The sequence below is a fragment of the Simochromis diagramma genome, unplaced genomic scaffold, assembly GCF_900408965.1.
Source record: "Simochromis diagramma unplaced genomic scaffold, fSimDia1.1 OVJJ01000649.1, whole genome shotgun sequence".
In the NCBI taxonomy this organism is placed as follows: domain Eukaryota; kingdom Metazoa; phylum Chordata; class Actinopteri; order Cichliformes; family Cichlidae; genus Simochromis; species Simochromis diagramma.
In genome coordinates, this window is record NW_024387444.1 from 453,289 (window position 1) to 480,327 (window position 27,039).

At 41.2% G+C, this 27,039-nt stretch overlaps 1 protein-coding gene and 1 long non-coding RNA gene across 2 annotated transcripts in view; both read left to right on the top strand.

The window, feature by feature from the left end:
- ror1 (receptor tyrosine kinase-like orphan receptor 1) overlaps positions 1-27,039 on the top strand; it is a 134,285-nt gene that overhangs the window by 43,301 nt on the left and 63,945 nt on the right. The gene's annotated exons all lie outside the window — the stretch shown is intronic.
- Positions 16,306-23,915, top strand: LOC120722545. Its single transcript, XR_005693513.1, has 2 exons — positions 16,306-19,055; positions 19,086-23,915. It is a non-coding gene; the product is annotated as an uncharacterized LOC120722545 (long non-coding RNA).

Consider the following 27,039-nt stretch of genomic DNA (forward strand, 5'->3'; position numbering starts at 1 on the left):
AAAAAAGTCAATCACAATTCCCAGAGGAACAATAGTAGTGTTTTCACATATGCTTGATAGTATTCTGTGCAGCTTACTTTGTAATTTGCAAAGAGAGAGAAAATTGGCGTCTAAACTGCTAAACTGCAATTTTTTGCATTCAGTATTTATTGAATTGACTTTTTTAAAGGAGAAAAAAAATCTGCATGGAAACGGTAAATCTAAATGGCTATAAAGGAAACACTAATATGGCTTCTGGCATCGCAAAACAGAAGTAATGAGTGTAGAAGAATACAGCTTTGGAGCAAAAGGATGAGATGATGATAGATTTGGTGGTTTGAGAAAAGCGAGACAGACGCACTGAGAGACGCTGCAGGAATGTGCGTGAATGAGTGGACGAGCGGAGAAGGGAGTGAGGGATGCTGAGAGTGTCGGGGGGTGTTTTCCCAGACCTCTCTGTGTCCCCTCTGCACGACCCCGTTTTATGGCTCTTTTACAGCCTTTTGCATACTGCAGCCGTCCAGATTCTCTTCTCCAGGGCTCTGCTCACTTCGTCAACCCCATGCTCCAAGCCTCAAACAGGCTCAACTGGCCTCTAACACTGCCCCCCCCCCCCCCCCCCCACACACACACACACAACACCACTCACCCATCTTTCCTGATTTCCCACTAATTCACTCCAGATCAAATATGTGATCCTTTCCCCATTTCTTCATTATTTTAAGGAAGCATCTGCAACACTCTTTTTCACACAGTCATTTATCAGAACTCGGCCCATTAACAAAGAGCAGGTGTGTCCTACATTCTGTGAACGAATATGGATGGATTACTTAATTTATACTGTTGTAATTAAAGACATGTCATCGTTAACCTCTTTTGTGCACTCAAATTTTTGTCTTCATCCATTATTCCGGACATTTTTGGCTCGCTGTGATACAGCGGTGCAAAGCAGCTGAGTGCATTTATCCAAGAACTGTACTTTATTATGAAATGTAAGGTAGCTGGGCTTGGACATTTGTGTTTGGGCTACAGCCTATCCTTACTCTGACATGTTTGAGAGAGATCATCTTGCATAAATACAGCCATAGACTGTACATAAAAGATGACCATCGCGATGTCCATTGATTTGTGGACCGCCATTCTAAAATCTCACATTTTAAAATCTGCTGTCACAAGCAATCTGACTAAAAAACCAAGGATACTGGAAGTTTAAACAGTAGCACAGTGTCAGTTACAAAGTAGCCTTGCCCTAAAGGATACTGTTTAAGACTACACAGGGCCATAATTTACCAAAAGAGCATCTCTTTTTGAAGTAAGAGATCAAATGAAGCTCTGTTCTTATAGGCTTATATGCAATCTGTATTTTTGTCTCTGTGATTTTCTTTTCATTCTTTTTGTTGCTCATACCAAGGCTGCTGGCTTGTAGCTGGCTTTCAGCTCTGTATAGCTTTAGCTGCTTTCTCTTTTGTTAGTTTTTTCAAACTGAGCATGTTAACCTGGGTGGGTGATTTTAAAGTCTCTGTTAGGTCTGTTGTTACAAATGTTTCCCCTGTGTGTTACTTTGGTCTTCTTCACTTATTCTGAGGAACTTGCTAACAGCCACAGCCACCCAACATTAGCATTAGGCTGTGAATATGCATGCAACTGCTTGCCTGCACTGGTGTTTTTGCATGTTACTCATGCATAAAATGGACCATCTTCACTTGCAAGCCTGACTAGCTGGTCTGGGTCAAGAAGAGTTGAATTGGCGAATTCCAGCCCCTGGTCAGTCGATCGATGTAGAAACAATAAATTTGACAAGGATTGATTTCCACATATTAGTATTTCTCCTTTTGATACTTCACTCATAGGGATATGCCTTTTAAAATACAGATATTTTGGGTGTGTTTTGAGGTTGTGCTTCGGTAACCAGTGTGAAGCATTTAGCTTTTTCCACCTTCCTTTTGAGTCTTTTCTGTGTTTTCCCACCTTACCTTTGCACTGGAAATAATTTATGACATTTCCTTTACTGAAAGCTCCTCATCTCACAGTTGAACCTGGATCTGGAACAGTTGATGAACATAGCTCTCAGAGTTTTCCTTTAAATGCCTTAAGATTCGTACATTGATAAATCTATGTGCTCAAAGCCTAATTTGATCCAGCACAGACCAATGGACCGTGCAGCCCACTACACGGTGCATGTGTATGTGGGCGTACATGTCAAAATCCACTTTTATTTATCCCTGCCATTTTTCAGACTGAACAGAGAATTCCCAGTGCGCCATTTTAAGTTATAGTCTGCTCGTTTTGGCCTCATGAAGTCTGCTATGGCCACCGATCCAGTCACACTCAGGGGAGGATTGCCAAAGAGCGGGAACCTAGCTATTGGCCGAATTGTACGCATTTCAATTCATGCAAAGTTTAAAACAAGGTCCAGGTACAGGCTGGTTTTTCTCCGGCAGTAACCTTTGAGCACTGTACAGTAGAATGGAAACAAAACTTTTCCTCACAAGCCCGTAAGTTCTCCCAAGTGACCTTCATTGTACAGTAACACCCGAAGCCAGACGCTGCTCTGCTCTCACATTTAATAAGGTGCAAAGTAGTAGGGAGAGGTTTCTGGAAAATAGTAAATTATGCTAACAAGGGGACTTCATCCTGTTATCCTGCCTTAAATCACTGTAGGCTGTGTAAATACACCCTTAGTCCTGCTCTGGGAGTGCAATTCCACCTCCACAAACAAAAAACTCTGGGAACAAACCAACAAATAAATACACCTCAGTGGGGAGATAATTCATCACAAACCAGGGAGGGGGGGTCCTGTAGCTGAGCTACATGGTGTATAGGACTACATGTGGTTTAGAGCATTTCTTACATATTGGACATGTAAAGTAAGTACAGACACGCATCTATGTGCACTTAAACACATGCACGTGTGCAGCCTTTGCTCCAACACAGGATATAAGTATAATGTTACCAAACACGTTCAAGTTTTAATACTTGCAGGGGTGCCACATACATACATGCACGAACACACACACACAGCGAGTGAAGTACATTTAGGATGGTGGGAATAGTGCACATGGGAAGTAAATGAATCAGTAAACAGTGTTGGTCAAGTTACTTGAAAAAAAGTAATCAGTAACTAATTACTGATTACTTCCCCAAAAAAGTAATCCCGTTACTTTACTGATTACTTATTTTCAAAAGTAATTAATTACTTAGTTACTTAGTTACTTTTTAAAAACATGATTTACAACCTGAATAGGTGATAAAGCGATAGATCTTTCAGCCCAATTTTACTTTTTCTACATAATCCATCATACAAAATGTAATCAAATGGAAAAGTCTCTTTTTAAAACTTGTTGTATTAGTTTTAATCTTTTAACTTTATGCATCAAGCAAAAATTTAATTATATGTAACATTCTCTGACTGGAAGACATTTGTTTAATATTTAAACTTATTTTCTGCATATTCCAGCACATAAAATTAATTTTTGTGTGTGTGTGTGTTTACACTCACTCTTTCAAATAGATGCAAGTAAAACACAGCAGAAAATAAATAAAATCAAAGACTAGCGGTCCTGTTGCTCTATTTTCGCCTGTAAAGCAGGAGTGGGGTAGGCGGAGGTTTACCCTGGTGCAGGTGTGCCGCAGCGGTCAGTGGAACAATCCGCGAGTTTCTCTGTGAATTTCTCATCACGTGGTTGCGCACTCGGTGCTTGCTTGGAAGTTTAGGGGTTTTTTCACTGTAAAAAGAAGTTTTCTTCCCACGCACGATGGACACTAATGCTTTTGTCACTTTTTATGGAATCAAACTCAAAGTAAGGTCAGTACTTCCACGCTTTAAACGCTGCACGCTCATACTCTCTCCCGCACTCGATATATGATCCACTGTTGATCTGCACACAGCTGTTGCCAAGACCATCGCACTTGCTTACGTCACTGTCATGAGACATTCTCGCAAAAAATCACGGTTTTAGTAACGCAGTAACGCAGCGTTCCTACGGGAAAGTAACGGTAATCTAATTACCGTTTTTGCAATAGTAATCCCTTACTTTACTCGTTACTTGAAAAAAGTAATCTGATTACAGTAACGCGTTACAAGTAACGCGTTACTGCCCATCTCTGTCAGTAAATAGGAGAAGGGGTGATGTACAAGGATGGCAGTGTTCGGGGTTTAGGCCGACTTAATTTATCAGTTTTCAACAATTGTACTCTTTAGAAGTCTAAAGTAGGTTCATGGCCCTCCGTGTCCTGTCATGTTAATTATGTTACTTTCTGTATTTCGACCATGTCTCTTTCTGACACACTCAGACTCTAATCCTCTCTGTCTCATGCCCCCACCCTCTCTCATTCTTTATCTCATCCTTTTCTCTTGCTCAGTCTTCTCTAACCGGTGAACTGTCGCTGACCTCCACGCTCATGTCAGTGATTGATGTTGCTCTCCTGTACAGCTCCTCATCCCATTCAGAAAAAAAAATCCTGATCTTAATGGAGATGCAGTTTTCTCCACACCTGCTGAGAGATACATGAGGGAAAAGAATACCCCGAGTACACAGTTACCATTACGTATCATTATTTGTTCTATAGATGATTCCAAATCATTTTTGGATTCAGTTTGCCTGAATTTACATTTCCCAATCCTTCACTTGCCCTGGTCTTTGTCTATACTCTTTGTCTTTTCCTTGACCATTGTTGATGTTAAAGAATACCAGACCACCTGTTGGCTAGACTTCAAACATGGAGACAGAGGCTGCCAATAGGTAGACACGCATGCACACACTTAAAAACAAACATATGGTATGGAGACTTTTCCCATGATCCTGTTACCCGAGAACCTGAAGTCCAGCATCTGTCTCCACAGTCATTTATTCTTTCTTTTAATGTCCATGTATAAAAAGTGTATTTGTGTATGGATTAATAAAGGCTGTTGGTATGTCATTCATGCACATGCAATGACTGTATTAACGACTGGAGGTCTTCAATTAATAGGGTTTCTTTTCAATCGCTTACACACACACACACACACATCGTAAAAAAGCAGGTGACAATAGTTAACTAGCAAAATTAATTAGTTTGCACGCCAATAGCATTCAATTGTTTTTTCAACTTAAGTGTAGGAGGAGTTGGAAAAATGGAAATTTCCCAAGCATCCACAGGTACCTGTCACCTGCTAAAACACTCTGGCCCTGAGAAGATCTGGAGCTTTCACATGAGGGACGAGATGCCCCAGGGCCTGAAAAACAGAATTCTTTCACATTTTGTCTCGATGACCCCGGCTAACCTGCTCTAAGCACTCCCTCCAGCAAGCCAGTTGCATCTTTCACCCACCAAGACTGCATGTCACAGTCAGCAAAGAATCTATGAATAAGGACTGCCTGTGTGTGTGCGTGTGTGTGTGTGCGTGTGTGTGTGTGTGTGTGTGTGTGTGTGTGTGTGTGTGTGTGTGTGTGTGTGCGCGTGTGTGTGAATGGGGACTTTTTGTTTTGTGGGATTGACGTATCCCGAGGGAGAGGACAGAGATAGACAAAATAGACTTTGGCACTACTTGATAAATTGTGGGAAACGGAAAGATCAAGGGAATGACAAAATTAAACTCTTGGTTCTTGTGCCAGGGTTAGGGGAAGTTACTTCTAACTTACTTACTAATTAATTGGTAAAAGTTTAGTGTCAAGTGAAACTAATTACATAAATATACCCTTTTTCCTAATTGCGTCACCACAATGCACTTCAGCGTGCTGTTTTCCACATTTGTGCAAACTTTTGGGAAGAAAAGCAGGTGGATGGAAACACTTTCACTGTTGTGTTATTGTTAGAAGACAAGAGACCATTCAGAATAAATAGTGATATAATAAACTGGATACTGATGAGCACTTGGAATCCGAACTGGTCTCACCATTTCGTCTGTCAAAGGTTGAAAAGGTGTAGTTATAACTGTCTCGAAGATTCATTGGAATATAATAGCCTTGTCCGTCCTGCCACGACGTCCTCAGATGTCCAAAATTCACTTAATAAGCTGATGGTCGCAAGTGATTTAAACTATTTGTGCAGCTGCACAACTTGAAGGTGACCCAGAAGGTTTTACAGGAAGAGCAAATGGCTTTTACAGCGTAATGGAAAGACAGCAAGAAGGCGAACAAGGACATTTTTGCTCTCAGAGGTGGATACGTGGCTTGCCAAATTATGAACGTGCACGCACGCAGAGTATCGACATGCAGTAGGCACACAGTGACATATGGACCCTACTGACAGTGTGGAATTGTGTGCGTACAGCCACGTAACCTCCACCGCCATCCCTCACTCCTTCCATCTTTCAGCATCTGTCACCGCCAGAGGATTATACAGAGGGATGCCTTACACTGCTGTTGCAAAAAAAGAAAAGAAAAAAAGTCGCCTGGAAAAGCTTTATTTTAAGCAAAAGCCCCACAATTTATCTCCCTTCGTCTTTCACCTCATTTTTGCTGCTTCATTCTTTCCTGTTTGGTTTTCTCTCTGTTATTGTAGGTCTTTACCTTACAATATAAAGCGCTTTGAGGCTGTGATTTGGCACTATACAAAAAAAAAATTAAAATTGAGTTGACTTTTTCTGTTTCTCCACACGTTTCCCTGTCCCCGCTACCTATAATTCTCCATAGGTAGTGGAGAATTATTAAATTTAAATGGTTTACTTGCACTGTGTTGGTATTACCAATGTGTGTGTTTTAGTGATAATATTGAGGCTTTTTTTTGGGCCAGTTCTACTTTTTAAATGTTTGTATTTTAGGCCAGTAAGCCCATCATGCAGGCTGCACTCAGTACATTGCAACTAAATTAGTTAATAAAGAGACAACATGCAACGTGCCAATCGATGACCTGTTTGTTCATTGACTTTCTCTCTCTCTCTAAGATCTCTGACATGTGTTCCTCTCCCGGGGCGCCTGCATAGCTTCTAGTTTCTCATGTTTGGTTTTTAGTGCTGCGACGTTGTCTTCACCTCCCACTCACTGAAGTCGGCCTATTTAAAAACCTTAAGGGAAGATTTATATATTGCTCGTGTAATCTGTAAAAATTGTCTCGGAGCAGTAAATCAAAGGTTCTCCTGTGCGTTAGTAAGAAATCATATCCGACCCCGAGGTGCCATTTCACAGGCGGAACAGACAAGTCTCTGCGTATATCCCTCTCTGGCTTTCACACACAGCTTTCTCCTACGTGTTCCTCACAAATTTCACTTTTCCCTATTGCTCGTGTAATTGTTCATCTATAAAATGCGCACACTAGCCAATATACGTGAAATTTGTCAGCCTTTCTGTGTTTAATATTTGTAAGTGTGGCGCCTTTAGAGTTGATGTAGCATTTGGACAAAAAGCAAAGTACGGCACTTCTCACTTCTAGACATCTCACCTCAACACACACACAGGAATGCAAGGCAGAGAAGAAGAGCTCTATGTGTGTGATTGAAGTTGTCCTGCTGCTCTGGGCTGTGATATGAGGGGCAGATAACAGCCCTGCTAGATGAAAGCTTTGAAATGTCTTTATCTCCTGTGCTTGTACTTAGTCTACAAGTCTTTGTTCCTATTTTCCTCTCCAGCAGTGTGCTGAAAATTTTTGTCGTGACTCTCATGTGAATAAATGGCATGGTGTTATGTCTTTTCTGTCATGCTTTGACCTCTCGATGATAGCACTTTAGTGATTTTTTTTTTGGTTATTGCTAGTCAGTGTTGCAGTTATGGCATTATATAAGCTTTCCATTTAAGACTGACAATCAAACATAAAGAAGCAGTAAGTAAGAGGTTTCACCATCTACTATAAAGTAGCTTAAGCTTAAGTACAAGTTTGCTCTCCACAAGGTCTTTAAAGGAAACGTTTGACCTCTGCTTTAAAGCCCTGACCTGGACTAAAGCAGCCGGACATGTGAGAGAAGTTCTGTCACGGCTGGTGGTCCTGCACTTATATGGAAGCTCCCCCATTAATGTTTAGAAACCTACTAAAACCCTTTCAACCGACTTCATTCACAACTTGACTGACTCTTCTCTCATCTTCATTCAGCCCCCTGGCTGCATGCTCTCTTGCTTTTCCTCACCACCAAACATGTTGGCCTGAGAGAGGGAGAGAGAGATCCGGTGACGATTATCCTTTAATTAATTGGACACAGTTTCTTCATTCAAGTTCTCAGAGGGCTTGTTTTTCTGCCTCCTTGCAACCAGATGCTTGCTGAGCAGAGCCAGCTGCACAGAAAAGAACTCATTTCCTCATCTGCTTTGTCCAGCCAAATGATGCTGTAAGTGGCCCGTGCTTGAACTTGTTACACGCTTTAATAGATCCTAACGTTCAGTCTGTATTCTTTTAAGAACTTTAGGATGACCCAACCTAGTAATGTAATTGTGATGATACAGTATTTTGGCACGAATCAGGACTTGTCCCCAATTTCTGATTCTGATTAAATAAAGGTCTGCTGAATGGATTTGCGACACGGGTACAGTGCTGTAGGTCTTGATAGCCAAATAATGAAGTATGTTTTTAGTGTGACTCAGTGTAGTGCAGTTTTCATATGTTATAAGTAATAATTAGACAATAATATAAAACAATAACTAGTGAATTGTGGCACTGACCATACACTCTCATGCCACATTTGTGCACAAACCCACTGACAGTAGCTTGCTCAGCATGCTGAGATGAAAGGCCTGACCTCTGTGGCTGTGTTCAAACCTCTGCTTATCTGCTTCCTTATAATCCCTCTAGACGTACCTCGGAGGTAATCAGGCTCTAAAGTCTTGGACTGGTTGAGGTAAGGAAGCAAAAGCTGGAGAGTAAGCATGTGTGTTAATCTTCGTAGCCATCTTTGCTCACAATGAACCTTAAGATAAAGCGTTGTCTCGCCACATCTGTCCTAGGGAAATGCTTTAATGACCCTCTACAGGAGTAGGGAGGATCGGGAGTATGGATAGAAGTGTTGACCTTTTTTCTATAACTTAAAAATGAAAGATAGTATTCAGAAAAGCTTGTGTCTTAAACATTTACACTGAGAAAAAGAGAAGTCTGGAAGGAAAATGTAAGAGAGCAACTGTGTAGCTGTTTCATGCCCCTAAGAAAGAGGAATTATGTTTTTAGGATTCCCACTCGGTTCTTGTTAACTGAGCACAGGGATTTCTTCAAATATACCACAAACATTCACATTCACTTGGACTCAAGGATGAACTGGTTAGATTTTGAGGGGTCAAAAATCTTGTTTTGTGCCACAAATAAAAAATTCCCAGGCAAAATTTCACAGATAGGATGGCAATCTGTATTGATGGCGTGGTATATCCATAAGGTCAAAGGTAAACTTGATTGTTACATGTTCACATTCTTCAGAAACATTTTCTGATGGTTTGGTCTGGATGCTGACCACCTTGAAAGTATTAGTATTTGTATCTTCTTTACAGCAGCATTTAGTTTTGAACCTTCACTTTATAGAAAATAACTCTAAATACCAATTTTATTGAGTTCCTTCAAAGTCTCACATTTCATATGTTTATGAACAGAAACAAATACTCCAACCTGACTGCCCAGTATACAGCCACAGGTTGCTAGTTCTAGATTAATTTACCAAGGACAAACAAATTGCTGTCTACTTCCTCTTTCTTTACCTCCCTTCTTTTTATTATATTGACCTATCACACACTCCCTCACATCGGCCCCGTTTCTCTACATGTGAAAATTTTGCTTTCCAAACTCCAGACAGATGTTTCACCTAAACTGAGATTTGCTATGCGCTCCCTTGTGCTTCCACTACAATATCATTCATTCTTGCTTCAGTTGGATGGAGAAGGCAAATGGAAGAAAAGGATGAGAGGGAGAGGCAGGGCACCCTGTCTTTCTAGCCAAAGCAAATAACGTGGTTCAGGTGTGCTTAGATTTGGCCCTTGAACCATGTTGCATGATAACCTCAGTCCTCCGTTTGGTTTTTGAGTTGTAGCTTAGATCCATCAACATCCTTTCCAGCAAGAATGTAAAGCTGCTGCTCCTTTTCTTCTCTCGGTAATGTACATTCTTCCTTGATGTAAGTAAAAGATATGCCACGGGCTTTTAGTTATGTATGTTTTGATGTAGGAGTTGCAGTTTTTTTGATGTGTGATTCTTGGATCAAAGAAACATCTCAACTCATTTTGAAGAGTTTTTGGTGAAAGGATTACATGAATATTCATCCAAAATAATAGATCCTTGCTGTCAGGACTTGGAGAAGAGAAGTGGATGAGCATAATGCATGCTCTCCAAACTTGTTATGCTGTAAAAGGAGTGTTTGGGAGCCAAGAGAAGTCCTGAAACAGGACTGAAACTAACACATATGTGCAGTAAATGTTCACAGACACAACTCCTCTTCATGCCACAAACATCAGTATTCAGCCTAACAGGCTGATATCATTATTGTTTTCCACAGATGAAAGGACCTGTGGTTTCTGTACTCATTCTCTTCTTGCTTGACCTTTAATATTATTGTGCATTATCAGTCAAAAGAGTAAGACAGTAATGTAGTGTGTAGGGAACCAAATAGCTCTTTGGGAATAAGCACCTACAAACACCACCCGCTCTGTCCTTGCCCATCTGTCCGAGGTTGACCTATTAGGAGTGACCTTTCGACTGCCTGGATGCACGGATGCAGTCGGCTGTTTTATTAGAAGGTATCAATGTCAGAATCTCATGCAAACAGCCTCACAAGCAGCTATCAAATGTCCACTTTGATGAAGACTTTGGACCCGGTTATGTGCTTTCTCCTTCAGTCTCCTCCAGCTTGCCTTTGTTATGAAGGGCCGTTAGCATTCTGCATTCAATAGGCCCCTTTGTCTTGCATGAATGTGTGCATTAGTGTGTTTTATAGAATGAAACATTGTCATTTGCACAGTATGCTTGTGACCCAGGAAATAGAAAATCACTTTGGTGGCTGTCTTAAGGATAATGCATAATGCAAGGATATGTGTGATTCAGCAGTGTAAATAAGAGCGGGTGGCAGTTCTTTCACTGTTCAAAGTGTGGTTAGGTTTTGTGTTTGTAGTTAGTGTTGGTAGATTATATATTTGTTAAACTAGAGCACATATAAGAGTGTGGGTAAAGTAATTGTACGTCACTGAGAGTTTGCCTGTAACCAATCATTTATTATCCGTAAGGTTCCAGTTGGCTCACAGATGGAGGCCACAGTGAGACGCTTCTCACAGTCCTAACTTGCCACATATGGATGCTTATATGGGGCACCATGGCATTACCTTTAAACCTGCCTTGTACTGCTAAGTGTCAGTTTTCAATGTGCATCAATTATATTATATTCTGAGCTATACTGTGATATTTTCCCAAACCTAACCAGTCATTAACCTTACTAGCAACCTCTAAATGTTGGCTTTATCACCATAAAAAAGTTTATCAGTGTAAAAAGATATCTTGTGCATGTAGTCCATCTCACAGAAGGAAAGCATGTAAAAGCATATAAGGCATAAACAGAGTTTGTACGATTCTAATGAGCTTGAAAGGCAATATTTGGTACAGCCACATTTATTCGTCAACAAAACCTGAACTCTGAACTTTGTTTCACTCTTTGTCAAGATGATCCCACACTGCCTCAGTAATGTTGAGGTTCAGGCTCCGAGGAGGCCATGGTCTTTTTTCTAACCAGGTATGCTTTTACTGGATTGGGAGTGTGTTAAGGGCCATTGCAAAGCTGAATAATAAAGATGGTACAATACTACAGATAATTCAACTCAATTTTCAATTCAATTCAATTTTATTTATATTGCGCCAAATCACAACAGCAGTCGCCTCAAGGTGCCTTATAATGTAAGGTAGACCCTACAATAAAACATACAGAGAAAACCCCAACAATCATATGATCAAGCACTTTGGCGACAGTGGGAAAGAAAAAAACTTCCTTTTAACAGGAAGAAACCTCCGGCAGAACCAGGCTCAGGGAGGGGCGGGGCCATCTCCCACGACCGGTTGGGTGAGAGAAGGATGAGAGAAAGAAGATAAAACTGCACCAATCAAATGATCCATTATTAGCAAGTACTTGGTGACAGTGTGAAGGAAGAAACTTCAGGGAGATGAAGCCATCTGCGTGACCTGAGATTACCTGATCTCAGTACGTGCGATCTGGAAAGAACAAAATGATCCAGATACAATCGTCTTATAACCTGCCATTTAAACAGAGTCTGCTAGTCTGAAATCACTGTGACTGGGGTTGGTTAGTGGTTTAGCTTTACTGTCTGTTTTTGTGGGCTCCCGTCTTTGTCACAACATAACAGACTGTTACTAGTGGAAAAGAAATAATTAGTAACACCAAGTGTAATGACTGTAATAAATATCTGTCTGGACCCTAATAAGGGTAGTATTGGCATAGATATGGTGGTGTTGGCAGTTGCAGTTATGTAGAAGTATCTAAATGGTTCCTCCATCTGTGTTTAATATAAACTGGAGACACACCAGTAACAGACAATGAAGAAGAGGCTAAAGAACAGATTGTTCGGACGGGGTGAGTGGACAGACTGGGGTTCTTGGAATCTGATGATCCATTAGGTGGACCATCAGCTTAATGCAATTAGCTAAGATGACATCACAAAAACTGCATTCAGCAACATCAGTCTCCAGTCGTGCCGTCACCAGCCTGTGTGTGTGCTGGTAAAGAAGGCCCATTGTTTTGTTTCATTATGAATTACCCCTCCACCTCCCAGATGTGAAACACCATCTTGTTTTTGTACATTCTTCTTGTGTCTAGAAGAAACAGAAACCCCAGATCGACAATTAATAACAAGCTTGCATTGCCAAGAAAAAGATGGAAGGGGGGGATAAACAGACAGATAATGCAAGGGGTGTGCGATTCATCTTATATTTGCACCTTGTATGTGCGCTCAGGGCGGCAGCAGGCAGAGTGAAAATGACAGAGGCTTTATTTGAAGGCAGCTGAATGCTTGAGCTATTAGTCGAGTGAAGGCCGTAAAAGAAGGAATTTTTTGCGCTGTGCAGTTGGATCCCAGCCTGGGAAGTTTTCATCAGGCTGGGAGGTGTAATGACAATGATGGGGTTCCCCCCAAGGGAAAACAGAGAGGAGGAGTGATGGGGAAGATGTGAAGAGGAGCAGAATAATGGCTCCGTGTGTAGAGAGAGGTTGGACATAGTTAAGCAACAGCCTGTCAGATTTGGTTTGAGTTTATGCAAAAGAAGAATAGTTTATGGGATGAGAGAAGAGGATCATCTAAACTTTCTTACAACAGGATGCCAAAAAAACAAAACAAAACAACAAGTGAAAAAAAAAGACCCACTAAGACAGTTTTAGATGGGAAGGAATCAGGTGATACTTCCTTTGCAACACTTACCAAAGTAGCAGCAGGAAGTGGTAAGAGGAAGCAGCAGGATGGCAAAGTAACAGTTTCACTGGCCCCTGGCTAAGAGGTTCACTGACCAAACAAAGGATGCTAGAAGTATCTAGATATTGCTGGATGAACTCAAAGGTTTTCTTTTTATTTGCTTTTTTATTGGTTGTCTTTGGTTTTATCATACACAAATCAAATAAAAAAGCTCAGTTTTCACAAGCTGACCAACATTTTTGGTGCCTTGTGTCATACCCGTTGCATCTCCCCGTACTACTCTCAGGAGGTTCAGAGCACAAGCAACACGGGGAGGTAATGGAGAGCCAAAGTTATCTTGTGTAGAAGAGACAATTATCTTATAAATCATGCCTGACCTGCCTGAATACATTGTTAAGAAAAACTGTATTTTGGATGTTGGACCGGAGCCTGGTGAAAGCGCAATGCTGCAAACTCCATAAAACATCACTTTGAACCTGTTTTAATGGTTATTACCGATGGTAGATACACACTGATCCGGGTCAAAAGTTCTTTGCAAAAAGAAACTAGGATGATAAATATAAATTTATGCAAAAACAACCCCAAAAACATACAGAAATATGCAGTGTATACTCCTAGAATAGCAGACGGAGGGTAGAACTTAGCCAAATTAGCCACATGCCAACCAGAACAACTGCCTGAGGGAGGAGTAAAGGGAAAGAGCGAGAGGGAGAAAGCGTGCAGAGGGCGGAGGTAAAGTGAACTTTCCAGCTGTTACCATATCATGTTTGACATCAGTCTCTTGTCCTCCACCCACCAAAGGGCCCTCGGATCAACACACACCACCAACAGACACACACGCTTAGATTTATTAGCTCTGAATAGCCTCAAGGCTTCTTTTCTTAAAGGGGCTCTTGTCACACACACACACACACACACACACACACACACACACACACACACACACACACACACACACACACACACACAAAGGATAGCCTCACACTTGTAGCTATCCAAAAACACTGCTGTTAGATTTTGCTGTTATTCTCTTAAGTATTTACACTCCACATCCATCAAGAAATATTACCCCTTCCTTAATCTCATCATTGGAGCATGAAATTATGGGTTAGGCAAGAAAAAGACCTCCTGAGTCAGCATTAAAAAAAAATGAATAGCACCATAACAAAGGGCACAATTTTCTAGGAGCACCCACACACACCTGAGTGCAAATGCACTTCAGCTCATCAAGTAATAATGCCAACTCCTTAAATACCACACAGCTCGCCACAGGTGTTGTCTCTCATTGCTCACACGCAGCTGCAAGCATCAGCACACTCAGCTCCCAGATGCCTGCTTATTGGAGAAGCGTGTCCTGTTCGTAGATAACAGCAGATTTTCTTTTCTTCATTGTGCCCTTTCATTTGTAGTGCTTCAGGTTGTCAGAGCACTGTCGCCCTTTTTTTTCTTTTACCAACACGACACACACTTTTTATGCCGGCGCTGCCATCGGATCCTTCTTGCTCAAGAACAGGCCTGCCCGCACCCGTGATCTCATCGCAGCGAGAGCCGGGGGTCGTGTGCTGCAGAGAGAGCTCCAGTGCCTGGGGGCCTCGCTCCGGTCACCCCCTGCCTGTCTGCTAACCCGCTTCCCCAGCTCTGCCACGGTAGCTTGTAAAAGTCACAGTGAGTGCTAAAATAAAAAAGATGCACGCTGTTTTTATGAGCTTTCTTGAACTTTTTTCCTCTCTCTCGTTGGTCTCCCTCTTGCTGCACTCTCTCCTTACTTTGCTCCTGCTGTGCTAGTGAAAGCACTTTGTGACACACTCTGTAGTTTTGGTTGGATTAATCATTATAACCCTCTGTTCTTCTTTTACCCTCTCCTCTCTCTCATCCCTTAACTCCTCCATTATCTCCCCACACCCACCCCCTGATATGCTTTACAGTTTAGGGGGAACCCCCTCCCATCGCCTCCATTCTCTGATCCTATTTTCAATGGTCCATTAAGCCAAGATGATTCACTCAGCCTGGACTAAAAGTGATCGTGTCACAAGCTCCTTGAAATGATGTGAAAAGCTCCCATCAAAGCGTTACACCAAGTTTGATTTTACCCCAGAGGATGAGAGAGATAGAGACAGCCCATGTGTCGGATCAGTAAGAAAAATAGAGTCATAAATACGGACATACAATCGCCATCAGATGACACTTACTGTCAACCCCTCTTCATAAATCATCACAGGAATGACCAGCCGCTCTCAGTTATTCTTGCCTATTATTTTCACTTACTCCTGGGCACAGCAGATCTGAAGGTCTCCGGGGATAATGACAATATTAGTAACATGCTTAAACCCTGCAATTGGATCTGGCTTCATGTTGCCCGGTTCTGCCAGACTATATGTATGAGCTGATGAGTGGAGAGCGATGCCAAATCTGGTAAACAGCAGCGTGAAGGACGTTTCTTTTCTGTAAGTTAGGCTACAGAGAGGTGTTTATGCCTCTGCTCTTTATAACTCTTGCACTTGAATGACACATTTTCAATCATTACTACCTTTCAGCAAGGGCTCAAGTGTGAAGTAGCCTTTCATGCAGTGGCATTCAAATTAATATGTCTTCTATGTGCATTGCAGTCTAACTCCAGTAGGTGCCTCAGATGCCTGGTTTCACTTAATGCTCTCTCAATGGTAATTTCACAGTTTGTGCAGTGTTATGAAACTGAATTAGCAGGTTATCCAAACAGTATGATTCGGTTTGACATGAAGTCTGTCATGTACAACACTCACATGCCAAGAGCATCTTCTTTATACTAGTGCAGAACCCGTTCAAAGAGAGATTAACCCTGATTATTTTTATACGGCTACAATTTACAACTGTACTCTAAATGCTTCACATTTGCCGGTGAATGCTAGCAATCATAAAGTTGCTGTTTTGATAAGAGGAGCGCTGTAAGGATCTAGTGTGTGTGTGTGTGTGTGTGTGTGTGTGTGTGAGAGAGAGAGAGAGAGAGAGAGAGAGAGAAGAGCCCCTTTAAGAAAGTGTGTGTGTGTGTGTGTGTGTGTGTGTGTGTGTGTGTGTGTGTGTGTGTGTGCGCGTGTGTGTGTGTGATTATGCTTAGCTGTAGCTGTGCAGAATGCGCAGGTTGTAGATTGCAGCTTTCTGCAACTGTCAATGCTAATTAAATTACAAAAAATCCCAAAAAGTTACAAAAAATACAAAACAATTACAAAAGCCATCCATCCATCTTCCGCTTATCCAAGCCAAGAGATATGTCTCGTACATATCCTGGGTGGATCCTCATACTTGCAGGATCCACCAAACCATCCCAACTGCCTGATGAGTAGCATCTTTATTCTGACCCCTTGAATGACTGCACTCTGCACCTTGTCTCTAAGGTAGAGAACGGGCACTCTTCGGCAGGTCAGACAGCCAACCACCCTTCCGAGGAAGGGTCACTTCCGTGGCATGTAGCCAGGATCTCACAAATAGTAACTTAATAATTATAATTCTATATCTGTATGGTCTTGTCTGGCTATTTTTGTGAGCATTTTAAGTCATCCAGATGCTGGACTTTAGATTTCACTCTCATTATTTTTCACACCCTTGAAGGGTCTTTTTGAGGGTTAAGAGTTATTAGGAGGTTAAAGTTTTAATTTGGTCCAAGTTACTGTTGGGGCTTGGGACTTCATAGTGACGGTTAAAGTAAAGGCTCAGGAATGCATCAATGCTTGGATGTACTTTTGAATTGCTACTTACTTCTGTAGCTAAGCTGGTATTCCGAAAGCAGGAATAGTTCCATGCTTTGCTTTTCTTAAGAGCACCATGTCGATTGCAGTATGCTTGCTGGTACTTAATCTGTTGAGAATTTAACTTTATTTTCAGCATTTTGGTCGAGTTACTGCTAAAACTGTCACACAGAAAAGTGATTGGGACTATTTCTGCAGGTAGTGGAAGCCAGGCTGTTGTCAGCCTGTAAAAATTTAGGAGCCTGCACTTTATGGGACTCGCACTGAGAGCTGGGACTGTCCTTGTTGGAAGCAGCCGTCAGGGCTTGTTGCTGTCACACCTCTCTGTGTAAGGGGGGAGAAATGGAAAAATGAGAAAGCTGGTGTGCCCCAAAGCTTGGAAAAGCTTCGTGATATTTATGCACACATACTCTGTATTTAAAGTAAAGAAAGAAGTATATGATGCAGTAAATCATAAAGGCAGACACTTACACACAAACAAAGACAAATGTGTATGAATTCTAATACTCCTGCCAGCAACACCAGGAAATATCCCGGGCCTCTTCAAGAGGTAGCAGGAGGGTTGAAAGGTCCTTTGAGCTGCATTAACAGCCCATAGTGTGCTCTACAGTTCCAGACTCTGAAAGAGTGTGCACTATTTTAATGACCCAACTACCTGCATTTGCCTGCCACAAATCTATATTATCTAACATATACTGTAGGGAGCTGAAGCATTTTCTTTAGGACCATATAACATCTGGCACTGGCAGAGATACATAAATGGTGAGATCAGTGCTCAGCTTTCAAGTGTTACTGTTAACATAAACACTGAAAAAGATATAACACCTCAACCCCATCCCCAAATTTTTCCCAAACATCTTTTACTTCTAATTTTCTGTTGACCTTTGACCCCAGCTTTTCACTTATGTAACAAAATAAAGCGTCATTAAATGCACATCAGTCCAGAGGATTCAGAGACCCATAATTCACATTCATTGTCAGCACAAACTGTATGAAGATGTGTGTTTATTATTTTCTCCGTAGGACAAATTTGGATGGATGGTTTGTTTTGGAAGCGAGCAATTTAGCAAATGCGATATGGAACAATGCAGCGGGAACAACGAGGCCTTGTGGTCAAGCACACCAAAGTGAATAAATAGAGCTGTGGACTAGAGTACAGAGAATCCACAGGGCAGAGGTGAAGGATGACTGCTTTCTAATAACACTGGCTAAACTCCACGACAGGTTTGCTTTATTCATCATGCCATCATTTTGCATTTGATGACTTTTAATTGCGCGAGTCCGGCATTGTTAGTGTTATGGCTGGTGTTCTCAGCACTGGTGGGTTGCCTGGTTTGGCCTCTTGGTGGGTATGATGGGAATCTGAGGTGGCCAGCATTAAAGGAAGAGCTTTTATTCCCCTACAGGTTTAAAGACAGTAGACCCAAATAAACACAAGGCTTAGGAATGCCAGGACAAACATGAGGAACACAATGCCTATTCAGTGATTCTCATGAAAATTTCTTATCATAAGAAACGGGGATGTCAGACTTTCCTATTGGGGTCAGAGCGAGCTGTTTGGCTGCCTTGTACTTCTCTTGGCTGGGAAACTTCTACTTTTGTTTCAGCTGGGCATTAAATGCATAGACGGGGTAATTTTTATTCGCTTTTAAATGTTGGAAAGACGTTCTGCAGTTTCAGTCGTATGTAATGATTCTTATTAATCTGTGCTGGTGATAAATTTTACTGCCATTAAGCCATCTTTCAGGGGTAAGAAAAATGAGCAGCAAGGCTTTAATTATTTCAGAAAGTCCCCGTCCCCCCCAACACCAGTGTTAAATTAAGAGCGGGGGGAAAAGCCAGGGACTCTTTCTAAGTTTAATTTTGGCCTGTATTTCTGAGAATAAACATTTAGTTTAAAATGAAATAAAAGCTGAAGTATCAGCTGAATCACAGGAGAATTGTCTTTCAAGATGCTGGATTAGTGTTAGCCGCACTGCCAAAAGAACAACACAGAACTGGATTTGGCAGCAGAGATAGCCATCAAAGATAATGAAAAGTAATAAAGTGTGCGTGTGTGTGTTCGTTTGTGTGTGTGTGTGTTTGTGTGTGTGTGTGTGTGTAGGTGTGTGTGTGTGTGTGCAGTGGAAAGCTCGGGCTGAATGTCTCGGATATTGTGTGTGTACATGTGTGGAGAAGATGAAAATCATTTTCAGGGCATCGGCCAACGTGTTTGGTTTTTCACCCACCCACTTCCACCATGCGGGGGGCATAACCCTGGCTCCTGCCTTGATGTTTGATTGCCTATCATGAGTTATAGTTTTGCATTTGTAGAATTTGAATTGAGGTGATGAACTGAGGTTGCTCGAGTGTCGAGTGAAATGTCCAGTTTAATGAAAAAATAAGAATAACAAAAATGAAACAGAGCAGATTTCTCATACATGGGTTGGTGTGCTGAGATGGGAGGAAGCGCAGCAGACACACACATAAAATGTGAAATGAAGCATGAAAGGTGAGCTCAGTAAATTTCAACATGGTAGCATGCCACCTGTGCAACAAGGTCATATATGAAATTTCCTTGCTACTAAATATTTCACACTCAACTGTTGGGTATTAAAACAAAGTGAAAGCAATTGGGAATGACAGCAACTTAACCACGAAGTGGTAGGTCACGTAAAATCACAGATTGGGGTCAGCAGATACTGAAGCGAGGTCGCCAACTTTCTGCAGAGTCAGTCTTTACAGAACTCCAAAATTCATATGGCCTTCAGATTAGCTCAAGAACACTGCAAAGAAAGCTTCATTGAATGGGTTTCAGTGGCTGAAGAGCTGCATCCAAGCATATATCACCAACCATGATGCAAAGCAGTGGATGCAATGGTGCAAAGCACTTATTTTCAGTGCCCCTTAGTTCCAACATGACTGTGCATCAGTCCACAAAGCAACGTCCATAAAGACATGGATGAGCAAGTTTGGTGTGGAAGAACTTGACTGGCCTGCACAGAGTCCTGACCTCAACCTGACTGAACACCTTTGGGATGAATTAGAGTGGGAACTAGAGTGAGCCAGGCCTTCTTGTCCAACTTTAGCATGTGACCTCACAAATGTACTTTTGGAAGAATGGTCAAAAATTTGCATAAGCACACTCACAGCCTTTCCAGAGAGTTGAAGTTGTCATAGCTGTAAAGGATCGGCCAACTCCATATTAAATCCTACGGATTAAGAACAGGATGTCACTCAAATTCATACGCACTAGAAAGCAGACAAGTAAATACTTTTGCCGATATAGTCTATATAATATTCTCAGTCATATTCAACTCATTCCAACATCAGTGGCCTTTAACTGCAGTGTTATAAACTCATTTCACACTACATTAGCGCATACTTTTACTCACTCATTTAGGGTTTTAAAATATCCATTTCATGCACACTGCTTTCAGCACTGCTCATAGCTGGAAGCAGTTGTTTCCTGTTTGCAAGTTCACATTAAATCTGAGCCATAGTTTGCTTGTTGTGAGCTGACTGAGTCAACTCAACTGTCGGGTCTGAAAAGACATCTGAACTAATGTGGACCCATCTTCAACTGCAGTTAAAAATAACACAAAAGAAACAGCGCAATCCTACTGAGACGTTTCTCATGAAATGAATCCACTTTGTCACGACGAAGATCTTAAAAAAAGAAGAAAGAAAGAAATTTGGCTTCGGATTAAAACGTTTTAAGTAAACGCGTTGAAAGACAGCAAACTACCATGAAATAAAAATGGCCCACAAGCACAACAAGATAATGTGTTTTTAAATATGTGATGAAATGAAGTTTAAAGTTTGAAATATGATGCTAATTTTTGTGACAGTGCCTCAGCTTTGCCTTTCAGTTTATACTTTTTTGCACCATTACCGTTAGGAGAGAGGAGTTATTTATACATGTGAAGCAGCAGTTGTATGTGGTGGACAGAAAAAGAGCTCTTGTGGGGAAATGGATTTATTGCTTGCTGTGTTTAACCCCTGCACAGGGACTGTTGTCAGATTGATTGCAGATGAGCAAAGGAAGGGCATGAGGAAGGATTGGGTTTCACAATCCTGTAACATACTCAAGCTGAATTTATTTTTTTTTTTAAAGCTGAATTATAAGGACAGAGTGAGAATATGATCGGTTTGGGCACGATGCAGCATGTGGAGGGGCTTTCATAGACATATAGAGTAGTCTCTATAGAGTATCTCTCAAGCTTCTGATCAGAGGTCTTTTCCAATCCAAGAAACAGAATCAATGCCAATCTCGCCTCTTGTTTTCCTCACTTTCTTATTGTTATCCCTTATTGTCTCTTTGCACAATCCTTTCCTTGTTTGGTCCTTCTGTTCTTGCTGTGTGCCTGCTCTGCTTGTCTTCTCAGTCCTCCACAACTGTTGGAAAGCTTCAAAGACAAGCGAGGGCATCAAAGGCTTTGGCCCTGAGTGGCCGCCTCCACTCATCCCAGCGCTTCCCTTCTTTTTCTGTCTTTTAGCCTCCGCTGTTCCAGCTTTGTTGTTCCTCCCCTCATGTGCAAGTGATTAAACAACAGGACCAAAAGAAAACATGAGCTTTGTTTTCCAGGCAGCGGGCACGCTCAGAATTCTAGTGGATTTATAGCAGTGAGGATTCCTCAGATCCCAACTGGCTAACTGTTACCCTCAAGAGCTTTCTTTGGTACCTGCTAACACCATCCACGTCTATGGTTTTTGTTCACTTTTCTGCTTTTCCACACTATCCACTCTTTTTTTAATACTCTTCCTTTTCCTCCACTCTGTTTTTTTTCATTCCCCCCCCCCCCGTCATCATCAACCTTATTTTCCTCTCCTCTCTTCTAGACAGAGAAGATGACACAAAGGTCTATTCATAGCCTGAGTGACTGCTCATTTTCTCATTCCTGCCTAGCCTTGTCTCACTGTCACTCCAGTTCTAATGAAAGGTCAGCTAGTCACGGACGGTACAGTCGCTTCTATTGTAACTTTACGGGCAACAGCTCTATCGCCTGCTATGCCATCTGCTCTGCAAGCAAAAACAGATCATCAGATCTTAATATCTAGCGGCTTGTCCTTGCGGTGACTTCCAGTCCAGCTGGACGTCATAAAGGTTACGGTGGGGGCCCACCATCTAAATGAAGAACGAGGTGAATACTTTTATTGCACATATGCTCAATATTACTGCTGTGGTGCAAGAATTAGCCTGGCTTTGATCTTTCAATGAGAAATTTAGATCTAAAAATTCCCACAAGCCTTTCTCATTAATATGAGCGTGAGTGCAGCTGATATTGCATGCTTACAAAGAGCTTTACTAAAGATATTGGTCATTGATTCATATCTTTTAAAAAATCAGAGAATGATTATATTGGTAGATATTAAACATGTTGTTTTTTGTTGTTTTTTTTCAAATAAGTTTCGTTGTCGTATTGTGTGGTGTCTTTTTTTTGTCTTTGGATTTCTTATCATTTACACAGTGACAAATACACTGATATTGGGGTGATTGTAGCTCAGGAGGTAGAGCACTATTTAGAAGGCTGGTGGTGCAATGCTTGACTGCTCTAGTTTGCGTGCCAAGGAATACTTGGGCAAGATACTGATCGCCAAGTTGCACTCCGATGCATTCATGTGAGTGTGAATGTGAGTGAGCATTAGACAGAAACCACTTCGATGTAGAAAAAAGTGCTTGTATGAATGACTGAATAAGGGATGTTAAAGCACTGAGTGCTCACACAGAGTAGAAAAGCACTATGTAAGAGCCATTTACCACATATGTTTGGAAATAGCTTATTAGCCCCGATTATTTATCAGAAATGTTCTGTTTCAGGACGTGATACGGAGCCAGCTCATTTCAGAACACAGAGCACAGCTGAGACTGATTTAGTCAAATACTAAAGCACTAGTTTTTGAGATTTTACTGTTAGCAGTGCCTCTATGGATTCTGCTCGCATTTAGGCTCTTAGTTCCCTTATTGATTTCCGATCTGGGTGGATTGAAAAGCCCACAGATTCATACTTAGTACTTGGGTCTGGCGGGAGTTCAGCTTATACCAGGCATGCCGCTGGGCTTGTAGTACACTGGCCGAAAGTCTATTGAAGAAACAGAGTTGAGAAAAAAACACTTTGATGTGGCTCAGATATGCAGAAGCTCCACTGCTGTGATGTTGATGTCATTGTTGTGCATTTTCAAACACAAATATACATGGCAGGGTTGATAAACACATGCAATAAGCTTGGATTCATAGGATTTAAAGGATTGTACAATCTGGAAGCCGTTCTTTACTCCCTCTGTGCTCCTGTCAAAGTATTGGACACGACTCAAACAGATTACGTCACCAGATAGAAACAGAAAGGATCGCTTAAGCTGAGGAGGCTCTCAGTCGATCCGAGGCTATGCAGTAGATTATCCAGTAGATGTATTATTTCACTGGATAACTGAATGCACAAAGCTTTGTAGACATTCAGTTCAGTCATTCATAAATGAGTCTTGACCAAAAGTGGTGTGCCAAACTGCTTCCCTGTGTCATCGCCGTGTAGCTTAAAAAGCACAGCATGTCAGTTTTACAGTTAACAATTTGATTAAATATTGTTGAAAAAGAGAAGCGTGACATTTTTAAGATTGTTTTTTTTTTTTTGTAAATGAGACAAATCTGAGGTGGTTTTCATCAGGCAACTGTGATGTTTGTATGTGTGGGGAGTGGGGGGGGCACCACATGCGCAGACGCTCCCACTTAGCCAGCCCCAGGCATGTGCTGCAGAGTGCCAGCCAGAACAGAAATTTCTACCAAAAACAATCAAAGTAAGTGGAGTGTGGATCATAGAGTCAGTCTGGCATGCTTGTGTGCTGACTGGAGAGTAATGAAAGAATTTAAAAGGCTCGAGCTTAAATCACGTTTCAGTCAAACAAAAGGAAGACAATTTTGGAGAAAACTTAGCCTGCAAGTGATTTAAAATCAGGGGCCTAACAATACAGTGCGGTATTTGTTCAATACATGCGTCGGTGCTCGTAGACATGCACGGGGTAAGCAGTAAAATGCAAGCGGAGGCTGAATCAGTCATATGAGAGAAATTTGTATGATCGAGCGTGTGTGTGGTTCTGTCTTTGCATGTGCTCGTTTCACTTGCAACATGTGGTTTCTTAGATTGGGTCGGGTAACTGTGTGTATGCGCGCGTGTGTGAATGCGCTCATGCACAAATAAACACACGCACACATGCCGCCTTGCAACGAACTGTGCAAAATTGCAGCTGGTGATATGTGACAAGAAAACTGTTTTCAGATTTCAGTTTAATTCTGTTCAGACTCTTCCCTTCACATGTGGAAATAATACAGTTTATTCCCGCTCCTATATTGTATGCAAATGACACGCTGAATGGAAAAGTTTTTCCAAATCTTTTGTTATTGCGTCTTGTTTGTGTATTTGAGTTCATGTTAATCCATATACACGGTGTCAGGATGGTAACGTAGCATATAAAGCTCAGCTGTACCCAAAAGCAGAGTTTAAAAGTGCTAAAACAGCTGTTTTGTTTTTTTACTGGACTTTTTCTTTGTCCAGTACAAATGCTACAAACTTGCTTCCATGTTAGCTTATAATGGCCTCATTTAGTTGAAGAACAGGCAGTTTAAAAAAAAGAAAAAAAGTCTGATGCTTTGCAGAACACCATCTTCACCTAACTCTGGGCTCACTCTGCTGAGGTGATGGTGAAGGATGGTCACCTGAGAGCTGGTGTTTGTTCACCATGAAGGCCATTTCAAAACGACAAGCGTTCGTGTCCTCCAGCTGGAGCCTCTATTAAGTTTGCAGGTGCAGATGTGGAGGCAGTGGGATGCACATAAGCACACATCTTTAAAAGAATTATTTTTTAGCAGAATGGTGCATTTAAAATATGCTTGCTGCGGTTCAAATCACTACAACATTGCCTAAACTGCTATTGAAGACAACTGAAGAAGCTTACCTTTCAGCATACTGCCCACAACTTCAGGAAACACCAAGCTACCAAAATTTACTTCCCTATTGTGGAAGACTTATGGAGGTCTTTTGCATGTGTTCAGGCACTTCATCTATATCAAGACCAGTCCATAAAAGGTGATGACATCTGCACGTTAAAAAACAGGACTGCAGATTTTTGTGCAGAAAAAAAATTTGGGACTTTTTCTTTTTGTCTCAAGAACTCCACTTTTTAGGAAACACTTGAGCTGAATATTGTAGCCTGTTTTGATCGAAGGATAAGGAATCATTAGTCATTTCTCCACCAGTTAAATCTCTAACATCCGCAAGCTGTGCATTACCTTAAATGGTGCAATACAGTATGAGAATTTCCTCCTTCACGGTTTCTGTGCCTCTTCCTTTGCCCAAACACCTGGCTGTCACGTTGTCTGAGGAAAATGACTCTACTGTATGATCTCTTTACAGCATGAAAAACACTTACTGAGAAAGAAGCGCACCCGTGCCTTTTTGGAGTCTGGTGATTGTCAGCAGTGGCTGCTCAGTTCAAAGGCTTCATGCCTATATAATAATAGGCAGACGAACGGAGCTGACAGAGCCCATCCACCAGATGTGAAGCATGACACACTCCAGTGTCTGTGCTGTCTGTCTGCAGCCTGCAGCTATACAATACACTACATGTATATACACTCAGACACAAGGCTGCACTTCATCATGGGGAGCTTAAATTGTATTTAACCAGCCAAGCAATTATGAACTAATTTTTATTTATAATAGTGGCCTAGTAAAGACAGCATTAAAACTTTATTGCTTTCACGTCTTCTCTCTTTTTTTTTTCTGCTTTAACTACCCATCCAAGCACGTCTCAGCCTGTGTTCAGTTTATCCCCTAAATGGTTCTCTTCAATCCCACACATCAGTTTTACGCCTTTCATAAAACAGCTTAGTAACTAGTGAAATCATTCTGACAGCGTAGGACTGTGTGCGTCATTGTGCTCTACACTGTATCATCAAAGACTTGGAGAGCGCTGGGAAAAATTCCTTCATCTCTGTCCGAAACTGATGATAAACTGTTTTGTAGTCTTAAAAGCTAGCTATGCATTTGCTTTGATCCAGACTATTTTTGTGCCTACATTTGTCACCGCAGATCACAAATGAGTGGACACTTGGTATTTCTTTTCTCATTTCTCAGACTCTGTTGCTCCTTGCTGTTGGAAGAGGAGGGAGGATTGTTTATGTTAGTGTGAACCAGACCTGAGCCCATCATGGCTCTATTTCTTTAAAAAGGACCCTGGACACTGTGTAATGTATATACAAGAGAGATAATGAGGACAGTATATTGGCTGCTTGGTAACACTTTATAATACAACCTCTGACTACGGATGTAAATCCTCTGTAATATTTTATTTTAGTTGAAATTTCATGTAATTAATTGAAAAATAAAAATCCCCATTAAAATCTCCCATAATATGGAGTGGATCAATTCAACTTATTTTCATTACATGTTCATTTAGTACACAATAGAGGTTGTATTATTCAATTTTACCAATATATATGTGATAAGGACTGTTCCCTTTCATCAAGTTACAAGACAAAAAAAGAAATGGCATAAAAATTTGCACATTTGCATCACTGTTCAAACATAATTCTCAAAAAGAGTGTAGACGAAAGGATTGTTGCCTTTCTTGTAAAATACCTGGAAGTTGGGGAATGTTAAGCCACGCCATAATACGGCACATGCCCAAAGTGAACTATGTAAGTTGGGGTAATGCTGTTTCTGTTTGCACAAAATTTGCAAGAAAAATTACACAACACAATTATTTACATTATACTTTGTGTTTTATTTTTTGCAAAATACCCAGAATTAATAACTACTTAAAATTACCTGTACTAGCGTACATATGTTTAGTTATTACTATGCAAATATAATTCAATTGTTATTTCTAATACTTTGGAATTCCATTTTATTACAGGGGTATTACGCGCTTAGTCACGGACCGAGTTCTTGTGGGACATCCTTGAAAAAAATTTGATCCTTTAAAAGGGAATAAATTCAGAAAGTGCAGGAGTGTTTCTCCTGAAAAGTGTGGAAAAGTGAGAAACAAAAGCAAAAAAGCAAAAAGACAGATAATACTGAAATTTA